This window comes from Tenrec ecaudatus, chromosome 7 (genome assembly GCF_050624435.1).
Source record: "Tenrec ecaudatus isolate mTenEca1 chromosome 7, mTenEca1.hap1, whole genome shotgun sequence".
NCBI lineage: Eukaryota > Metazoa > Chordata > Mammalia > Afrosoricida > Tenrecidae > Tenrec > Tenrec ecaudatus.
Window position 1 is genome coordinate 158,149,481 of NC_134536.1, and position 8,756 is coordinate 158,158,236.

Sequence of the window (8,756 nt, forward strand, 5' to 3'; positions counted from 1 at the left end):
TGTCTCTTGCTCTTTGATCATCCGACCAGTGTGCGGCTGCCTTGCTTGCTCTGTGCCTCAATTTGCAAGCTACACTACCCTTGGGACACCTAACCCATGGACTGTGTTGCTGTAATCTGAGGTTCCTTCAAAACCTGCTTTGCCACACCACTGGAATTTACATCTCCTGAGGTGGGGACTGTCGGACTGACTGACTGTTGGTGACCTGCCTTGCTGTTTGCTGCCTGTGCCCAGATAGCCTGCATTGCTCTGCAGAGGACTACCCGGCAGCCCTCAAGACTTGAAGGACTGCCAGTGTCTCACAACTGTCTCACGGGAGTGACTTGCACTGAGCCATTTGTACTTCTTTATAATGTAATTAACTGTTTATTTCTTATGTTACCTATCTATATGTATAACTATATATAGAATTATTAGCAATCTGGGTTTGTCTGTCTAGAGAACCCTGTGTAACACACTGTTGTTAGTTGTCAAGTCCACTGTGACTCAGAGTGATCCTGTGGACATGAGAACGAAGCATGGCCTGGTCCTGCACCATCCTCACAATTATTTTGTCTGATCCCACTGGGGCAGCCACCGTGTTGGCTTACACTGAGAGTCCTTTACACTGACTTTCTCCCAAGTGTGATGTCTTTTTCCAGGGACTAGTCTTTCCTAATACTGTGTCCGAAATATGTGAGAAGCAATCTCCACTTGGCTTCCAAAGATCTCCCTGGCCATACTTCCAAGACAGATGTGTTTGTCCTGCCAATCCATGGTACTTTCCATATTCGTTGCCAACACCATAATTCGAGTGTATCAATTCTTCTCTGATCTTTCTTATTCAGTATCCAATCCTAGCATGCTTATGACACATGAGTAGTGGTTCAGTGAGGTGACCTACTGATATTTAAATGATTCTAACTCCTAGTGACTCTAAATAGAGTTTTGAGACTACAAATCTTTATGGGACCAAACAGCCTCCTCTTTCTGTCTCTCTCCCACAGGGTGGCTAGTGGGTTTGAACCATCAACTTGGCAATTAGTAGCCCAGAACTTATGCCACAGTACAAAAAAATGGCATGATGGTATCAGCTTCAGGGGGACGAGAGAGAATCAAGAGCATCATCCCACTGGTTCCTATGAAAGTCAAGCATCCCTTTATCCTTCAACCTCTTTTTTTTTTTTTCTCCAGTACTCCACTCCCAAAGAACCGTAATGTGTTAGTCTGGGGAGACTAGAGAAACAAATCCATGGACACACATATGTGTATAAGAAAGAGGTTTATACTCCAGAGCAATTGAACAGGGAGAAAGCATCCCAACCCAGTCCAGATCAAGTCCATAAATCCGATATTAGCCCATATGTCCCTTATCAATCAATAAAGTCATCTTCAGACTCACAAAATGCATGCAATGAAGGTAAATTCAGGACAGTCACAAGCCAGTGGATAGAAAGTCTTTGGTCCCAGTGGAGTTATAAGCATCTCAGCACTGGCAGGGGTCTCTCTGGCTTCTCCAGCTTCACAGGTCCGGTTTCATCTATGAGGCTTGTCTTCTGCAATCCCTCTTTTTTTTAAACCAATTCTTTCAACTGCCACCCTTCCCACTGTATTATCTACTTTTCTGTTGGGTCCAATAATTTATTTTTACGAACATACAGAACTCACAGACCATAATAAGTTATGGAGTTCGTATTTAAGTATCTGGCTACAATTTCGGATCAAGAACAACTCAGGATAGTTTTTCCATCAGAACAACTTCCTCTTAGCCTTGCCTACAGGGAGGTCTCCTTTCAGCATCTTTGTGGACTTGGCATCCTTTGGAGATCCCCATGTGTCTGGTGCAAAGGACAGATGATCTACTCCCTGCTCGTTTTTCTTGGTGGTAGCCAAATCTCTTCTCTTCATATTTCTCTCTCCTTCCCACATGATCAACAGGTTGAAACCACCTCCGGAGAAAGACTGGGCTTTCTTCTCCCATAAACAGTTATAGTCTCAGAAAACCCCAAGGGATCATGATGAGTCAGCATTGACTCAATGGCAGTACATTTTTTGAGTTTTTTTAATCTCTTTTAAGGTAAAAGTTGATTCTAGCCACACCCCAGAAGATTCCTTTTATTCAGGAATGTGACCTAAATAAAGGTGTTGCATCCTACTACTGTCCCCTTACCGTTAATTGACTAGTCAAATCAGATGACATCATGGGGGCATCATTATTGAACTGCCAATCCACTGAGAAGCCTGGCCCATCCAAGTAGACACAGGTTTGGAAGAAACACTATTCAATTCATGATAGACATGACTTTTTGATTGATTACTTCTCTATCCCATCTTCTGCCCCTAAGAAGATAATCCCAAATTTTCTCTTGATCACATAAATGTCATCAAATTTTGATGAATTTGAGTGGTAATATTTTTGGAAAGATATTAAATTTGAGGGGAATTTCTGTCAGTCCGTATTTATAGCTAATATGTGAATATAGTATGAAATATGGTGTTAGCAACAAGGGACTGTGCCCAGATTCTGGGAAGAGCAGGCTTCCTAGACCGTAGACTAAATCTTTGCTCAGGAAACAAACAAAAAAGGTAACCACTTTAGGATCAGTTTACTTTCAACAATTTAGCAAAGCAATTCAGAGAATGACTGTTTGCAGCAATAAAGCTGGATATCTATCTGTAGAGGGGGGCGGGTAGGGATGGGTGGGGCATAAACAATGATTCTTATCTCACAGCATAGGCAAAGTGACCTTGGAAGAGGTCATAGGCTGACATATAAAACATGTAACTATAGAAGTGCTTCAAAGAAAATACAAGAGAGAAATATTTATGACTATAGGGTAAACAGAGGCATCAAAGAAAAGCAGATGCAAAAAATATTAGAATAGTTCTTCATACAAATTTAAAATGTTTGCTCTTGGAGGACACCATTTAGAAAAATAAAAATAAAGCACAGACTGGAAAAAAATGCTGATATCACATAAAATAGACAAAGGACTTATATCCAGAATATATATAGAACTCTTACAACTCAATAATAAGACAACTTGTTTACATGTAAAACATATTTGAGCATTTCCCAAAAGAAGATATGCAAATGGCCCATGAATGTATGAAAACATGAGCAACATCTGAGAGATGCACAATGGAATGACAATGAAATACCACTACACATGAACTAGATTCAAAGAGTTGACCAGACCAAGTGTTAGCAAGAATATAGAGAACTGTAACTCTCATCCAATGTTGGTAGGAATGTCAAGTGGTACAAACCATTTGTACCATTTTGAACAAATAAATTGAACAAACAGTTCAGTTGCTTCTTAAAAAATTTGACATACAACTATCATCCAATCTTGTCATTTCAATCTCACACCTGAGAAATTTAAAATGTACTCGAAGAGTAATTGTACGCAAATGAAAACTTTTAATCAAATGTTGATAAATAATTTTTATCTAAACATATAATAATGTTTTAATTTTTTAAAATGAAAATGTATTATATATTTACACAGGCATTGAAATTACTTATGCCATTGTTTAAAAAATAAATAAATAAAAGACTCTTTCTCTATTCCTGGTCATCTTGGCAACAGCTCTTGGTGTGAGACCAACCCACACTAAGACAGGAAGATGGTGGCCGCAGAGAAGACAGAAAAGTCGCTGAGGTTGATCAACTCTAAGCTCCAACTCATGATGAAAAACAGAAAATACATGCTGGGATGCCAGCAGCCCCTGAAGATGATCAGGCAAAGCAAAGAAAACCTGGTCATCCTCCCCCACAACTGCCTGGCCTTGAAGAGATCTGAAATTAAGTATGCCACCATGTTGGCCAGAACCAGTGTCCATGACTACGGTGGCCATAACGTGCAATTGGGCCGGGCGAGCTGCAAGTACTACACAGTGGGCACACTGGCCATCCTCGGCCCAGCGGATGCTGTAGCATCAGGGGAAGACCAGAAGAGATTGGTGGAGAAGAAATCCTGCAAGATTTTTCTTTAATGAAGCTAGCCAGAGCTTGTCTGGAGAAGGAGGAGGAAGAAGAAGAGGAAGAAGAGGGGGATGAGTAGGAAGAGGAGGAGGGGGGGAAAAGAGGAGGTGGAGGAGGAGAAATGAGATGATGCAGGGATGCTGTCTGACCTCTTCCAGCTTCGCAAGGGGAAAGGGAGATCAATCTCCACATCAGCAACATCCAAGGTAAATTTCTGTGAGTCTGAGGTCATGCATGCTCTCCCCCTTCAACATTCCTTAACAATTCTGACACCAACTGTCCCTCCTACGGCACTCGGTGACCGGGCTTGATCACTCATTTTCTTTCCCCATCGCGACCACGGAGAATAGTCACAGTTGTGGAGTTTATTGGGGAAGGTGTCATGCAGGTGAGAAATGCTCAGCATCACCCTGTTCCCACACAGCCGTCTCTGCAGTGCCCACAGGCGCGCTTCTCCTTGGCCCTCAGCTCCTTGGCCTGGCCTCTGCCCTACCCAGGCGATGCTACAAAGCTCCTTTAGGAGTGTCAATAAATGCCCAAAGGACAGAGCATTCTACTGTAAGCCTTAACCCAACAGCACTCAGCTCCAGCACCACGTGTTATCAAAGCCAGGCTCCCCAATTAAGTGCCCAAAGTCACCCCACTCTACAAGCCATCTTCCTGCCTCAAAGCATTCAACTTGACTTGTGTCCTGAGATAGAAAGTCCGCAGCTATCACGCATGCTCTGGCTCACGGGTCTGCTGCTGATGCTTGTGCCCCACCTCTTTTGTCACCGCTATCTCCTGGGTGGAAGCACAGGCTCCACTCCTGCCTTTTGTCTTTTGCTGGTAGTAGGCTCCTCATGCCCTGCTTCTGAAGGAGCTCATTTTGTACCCAGCATGATGGCAATGACACGTTAACAGTCACTCACAGATGAATCATAACACAGCTTAACAAAACCACCACCACAACAAAAAGCGGTTTTTCTTGGCAGTCTTGTTTTTTTAAGCTTGTTACGGGGCTACTGGGGGCACGCCTTCCAGTAACTGCGTTAGAGAGACCTCGTCATCTTAGATATGTTGGTCGCTATATTTTCAGCTGTTACATTATACCAATTTTTCATCCTAGTTTTAAATATGAGAAGCATTCAGACCCACCCATTTGCAGCTCAGAAAAAAAGGTAAGAAATATTTGAAAAAAATAATTAGGTATTAATATGAACTCATGACGGCGGTGGTTCAAGCTCACCAGGGTCACTCCACAACCTTTCAAAGAAGTCAAGGTTTGGAAACCCAAAGGGGCAGTTCTCTGTCCTGTAGGCTCTCTATGAGTTAGCATCGATGAGCTGGCAATGGTGTTCAGTTTTGGTATGGGAGGGTGGGTAACATCCACAGAGATGACCAGCTGAATACAGCAAAGCCAGCACCCCACTCGAGAAGAGTGGGACATAAGAAATAAAATGGAAAGAGCACACATGTGGGGCATTTCGAATGTGACCGCGTAAGACTTCATAGTCATTTTCATAAATATTTTGATGGCCTACATTTTCCTTCTTCAAATTATACAGTAAACATCACAGAACACATAGTTGGGTATCTAGAAGTCCATGAATAAGTCATTCTAAATGTTTCACAGGTGAGGTTGCCTCCAACTTCTTTGTGAGAAAAATTCTACCTTTTCTTTTAAGAATTACTGTGCACAGACAGAGAAGTTGTACCATCTTAAAACAAGACTAGGACATTTTAATTTTAATAAAGCACTTAATTATGAGGGACCCATTGTGGGTTTCAGAACGTTTGAATCTCAATTTATTGTGTCAAGCACTTCAGTCGGTCAATTTTGACCAACAGTGACCCTATCAGAGTGGAGCTTCTTGTGTAGATTTCTGAGGTTGTATATTAATATGGGAGCAGAAAGTCTTATCTTTCTCTTGGAGAAAGGCTGGTAGACTTGAACAACTTACCTTCTGCTTAGCCGAAGACCACATAAACCACAATGCTTTCTGGTTTTTATTTTATTTATTGTACAATAGTTCTTATTTATGGCCACTTTTTAAGATAGCAAACTGGAACTGCCTACTATTCAGTTCCTAATGAAGGTGGAGTGATCAAAAAAACCAAACTCACTGCCATTGAGTCAATGCTGACTCGTAGCAACCCTATCAGACAGGGTAGAACTGCCCCTGTGGGTTTCCAAGACTGGAACTCTGTTTTGTTTTGGTTTTTTTTTTTTTGGACATTATCCAGACATAATATTATTTAATAGTTCAGTCCAGTAAAAAGTATTAGACCAAAAAAACCCAAAACAAAACAAAAAGCGTTGTACAATCACTATCACAATCAGTTTCAAAGTTGTAACTCTTCGCTGGAGTAGGAAAGCCTTGTGTTTCTTCCAAGGAGTGGCTAGTGGTTTGGAACAGCCCAACCCATAAGTATGACCCCACCAGAGCTCTTGCATAGTCTATAGCAGGCCATGGCAAACTATAATTGATGGGTGAAAATTGCCCTGCCACTTGTTTGTGTGTTTTGTTTTTAAATCATTTTATGGGGGACTTGTACAACTCTTATCCCAATCCATCCATCCATCCATTGTGTCAAGCACATTTGTACATTTATTGTTATCATCATTCTCAAAACATTTGCTTTCTACTTGAGCCTTTGATATCAGCTCCTCCTTTCCCCCCTCTTTCCACTCCCCCCTCCCTCATGAACCCTTGATAATTTATAAGTTATTATTTTGTCATATCTTAAACTGTCTGATGTCTACCTTCACCCACTTTTCTGTTGTCTGTTCCCCAGGGAGGGGGTTACATGTAGATCCTTCTAATTGGTTCCCCTTTTCTACCCCACCTTCCCTCCACCCTTCCAGTATCACCACTTTCACCAGTGGTCCTGAAGGGATCATCCTCTCTGGATTCCCTGTGCCTCCAGTTCCTTTCTGCACCAGCGTACATCCTCTGGTCTAACCAAATTTATAAGTTAGAATTGGGATCATGATAGTGGCAGGGAAGAAGCATTAAAGCATCGTTGCTACATTGCACACTGACTGGCTTGTCTCCTCCCTGCGACCCTTCAGTAAGGGGGTGTCCAGTTGCCTACAGATTCACAATGATATGATTGTTTGTTCTTTGATGCCTGATGCCTCATCCCTTGCTCACCTCGTGATCACACAGGCTGGTGTGCTTCTTCCATGTGGGCTATAACGCTCTATAGAAATAGAAAGCCCCTTTTTTCTCCTGAGGAGAAGCTGGTGGTTTGGAACTGACGACCTTGCAGTTAGCAACTTAACTTGTAACCACTACCCCACCAGGGCTCCCCCAAGGTGAAATGATCCTTGAGAAATTTCCCAGTTTATGAAATGTGTACTGTTCAAATGTATGATTGGATGAACGGATACCATGTGAAATATAACTTGCCTAAATATTTAGTAAATTATAAACTACCATTTGAATAAAACCAGTGTGAAATTCTTCTACTTCAGTCTAGTCAACACTACATTAAAATATCCTGATTTTTTTTAATGGACAAGCAGAGTGAAGGATGGTTTATGATATATGTTCTATATCTGAAAATCTAGAACTAATAGGGGAGACTTGGTACCAATTTTGAAGCCCGCAAATGTGTGCTGGCCAGTGTGATCCAATCAGTACCTTCCATTACCTTCTCACCCAGACTCGGTAAGAAAATGAAGACTGTCTCCTGGGAGTTACAAACGGTATGGCTCTAATATCTCTATTAAATAATCCCCTACATTGCAGAAGTTGCAGTATAGAGTCATGCATTGGACTGCAATGAAATATTACTTAGAAATAAAAAAGGAATAAATCGTTACATATACAATGGTCTGGATGAATCTCAAAACGAAAGAAACCAGCCCCAAAGAGTATATATTGAGTGGTTCTATTTGTTTAACAATCTAGATATTTCAACGTTTTCTGTAGTGATGGGAGGAAATCAATGTTTTCCAAGGTTGTGAAGGAGAGTTATTGCAATGGAGCTGAAGAAAAAATGTGTGAAGGTGGTATAACTGGCTGCTATCTTGGTCATGATGGCTTTATAGGTGTGTGTCTATGTCAAAATGTTCAAATGGTATATTGTAAATACTTATATTTTCAATGTACTTCAATTGTAACTCAAAAATGTTTTTTTTTAAGTAGTAGGGATAAAAAACCTTTTACTGACCTAATAGAGATTGTAATGAAAACACTCGTTCAACCTACAATCCTATTATTCCGAATAACTACTAGAGACAATGGTGGTAAAGTTATAGGTTGTGTAAGCAACAAAACTATGACATAATTATGCTTAGGAACCAGACTAACTGGTATATCTTGCCTGGCTGTCCAAAATGTAAAATAACACAAGTTCATGCACACAAACACATACATTCGCCACACAGTCCTATTATAAACTAAGATGGATTATATGACAATCACTTTATTCTGCCACGCAGTGCATGCCAACCTTTATTCTAACCGGTCTTCTTATTGTCAGTCTTTGCTCCAAAAAAAAAATCACTACCTTTACGTAAGTGAAATGACATTATCTTGACATCATTAGCCATTGTAATTTATATTTGTATTAATGTTTCAACTAACACCGAATGCTATAAACCTTTAGTGGTCTTGGAAATGTCCCAGTGACATCAATTCTCTGCTCTAGACATATAGATAGATAGATAGATAGATAGATAGATAGATAGATACATACATACATACATACATACATACATACATACATACATACATAGATACATAGATACATAGACACATAGATAGATACATGCATAGATAGATATAGACATATAATT

At 40.8% G+C, this 8,756-nt stretch overlaps 1 pseudogene; it reads left to right on the plus strand.

Annotated features, from left to right (window-relative positions):
• Positions 1-3,609: 3,609 nt before the first annotated feature.
• On the plus strand, positions 3,610-3,978 carry LOC142452564 (large ribosomal subunit protein eL30 pseudogene; annotated as a pseudogene).
• Positions 3,979-8,756: the final 4,778 nt, after the last annotated feature.